At 36.7% G+C, this 2,174-nt stretch overlaps 1 pseudogene; it reads right to left on the bottom strand.

Annotated features, from left to right (window-relative positions):
* LOC102822376 overlaps positions 1-2,174 on the bottom strand; it is a 135,161-nt pseudogene that overhangs the window by 117,563 nt on the left and 15,424 nt on the right.

Raw genomic sequence — 2,174 nt, 5'->3', positions numbered from 1 at the left:
ATGGACAAAATATTGAATGATGCAGGAAGCATCAAAATATAGAAAGAACACACAGAGTAATTATACCAAAAAAAAAAAAAAAACTGGCCAACATTCAACCAATTCAGGTGATCCCAAAATGATAGAATTGAAGGAAGAAATCCATGATGCACTGAAAGTATTGGAAAAAACAAGGCTGTTGGATTTGACAGACTACTAACTGACATGTTTCAACAAACAGATGCAGTACTGTTTGATACTCATTCACCTATGTCAAGGAATTTGGAAAACAGTTACTTGGCCAAACGACTGGAAGATATTCATATTTGTACCCATTCCAAAGAAAGCTTACACAATAGAGTGTTGAAATTATCAAACAATATCAATGTAAAATTATGCTAAAGATAATTCAAAAGTTCTATCAGGAACAGCTAGTAATTCAAACCAGATTTAGAATGTGGAATGAGGGATAACATATCTAATGTCAGATGGATCTTGGCTGAAAGCAGAAAATAACAGAAAGGCATTTGAGTGTGTGGATTATAACAGATTATGAATAGCATTGTGGATAATGGAAATTTCAGAACATTTCGTGTGCTCATGCATAGACAAAGAGGCAGACATTGGAACAGAACAAGGGGATACTGAGTGATTTAAAATCAGGAAAAGTATTCATTAGGGTGGTATCCTTTCACCATATTTATTCAATCTGTATGCTCAACAAATAATTTGAGAAGCTGAACTATATGAAGACAATCTGATATATGGATTAAAAGAAGACTCATTAATAATCTGTGATATGCAGATGATGCAACCTTGCTTTCTTAGAGCAAAGAATACTTAAACCACTTGCTGATGAAAATCATACTACAACCTTCAATATGGATTAGACCTCAACGTAAAGACATAAAAATCCTCATAATCTCATCATTAAGAATCATTGGATCATCAAGAAATGCCATAATAAATGGATAAAAGATTGACATTACCAAGGATTTAATTTTAATCAATATCATGGAATCAATAATCTATACTCATGGAAGCAGCAGTCAAGTAATCAAACGGCATATTACATTGACAGGTGGGCTGCAAAAGACCTCTTTAAAGTATTAAAAAGCAAAAATGTCACTTTGAGAACTAAGGTGTACTTGACCCAATCCATGGTATTTTCAATCAATCATCTCATATGCATGCAAAAGCTGGACAATGAATAAGGAAGAGCAAAACTGATGCCTTTGAATTACGGTGTTGATGAACATATACTATGGACTACCAGAGTCTTAGTGTGGTGCTGCAGGATAATGTACTGGACCAGAAGGTTGTTTTCCACAGCAAGACTGGAGGTTCAAACCCATCAGCCATTCCATAGAAAGCCCACACAGGATCACTAGGAGTCAGAACTGATGTGAAAGTACTTAACAATAGTAACAACAGAGGATACCACTGGAGTCCTGTTGTGGCACTATAGGATAAGCACTCGACCTCAAAATTGGTTTGAACCGTAAGGTCAGTGGTTCAAACTCACCAGCTGTTCCTCAAACATTCTATACAGAGTCTCTAATAGTTGAAACTGTCTCAAAGGCACTTAACACCACCACCACCAGAGGAACAAATAAATCTGTGTTAGAAGTACAGTCAGAAGGCTTCATCTCTTAAACTTTGATTATGTTGTCTGGAGGACCAGTGCCTGAAGAGGAACAGGAATAGCTTCAATGAGATGAATTGGCACAGTGACTACAACATGGGCTCGAACATAGCAAGGACTGTGAAGAAGACACAGGACAAGGTAGTATTTAGTTGTGTTGTGCACAGGATTGCTATGAGTTGGAACTGACTCAATGACACCTAACAGCAAAAACAACAAATTATTTAGAATTCATAATTATTTCATGTTGTGTGCAAGTTTCCTTCCAGAATTCAGATAAATCATTTTCCTCAGACATAGTTCTGAAGCAAACATTCTCCTACACATTTGAATTGGAAGAAATTTCATTAAAAGGTTATCCTCTGGAAAACAAACAAGATGGCGGATCGGGTGGAAGTGCAATAAGAGCTCCACCAACAACAACACAGAATACCCAACCAAGCAGACTCAGGGGATGGTCCCAGAACTCTGAACCACATATAAAGGAATATTTAGAAGGATGGAAGACTTACAGTTGGGGGAATTTGTAGCAGAAACAAGAAATCCATTG

This window comes from Chrysochloris asiatica, unplaced genomic scaffold (genome assembly GCF_000296735.1).
Source record: "Chrysochloris asiatica unplaced genomic scaffold, ChrAsi1.0 scaffold00161, whole genome shotgun sequence".
In the NCBI taxonomy this organism is placed as follows: domain Eukaryota; kingdom Metazoa; phylum Chordata; class Mammalia; order Afrosoricida; family Chrysochloridae; genus Chrysochloris; species Chrysochloris asiatica.
Note: the sequence above shows the minus strand (reverse complement) of the source record. Positions and strands in the feature narration are given on the sequence as shown.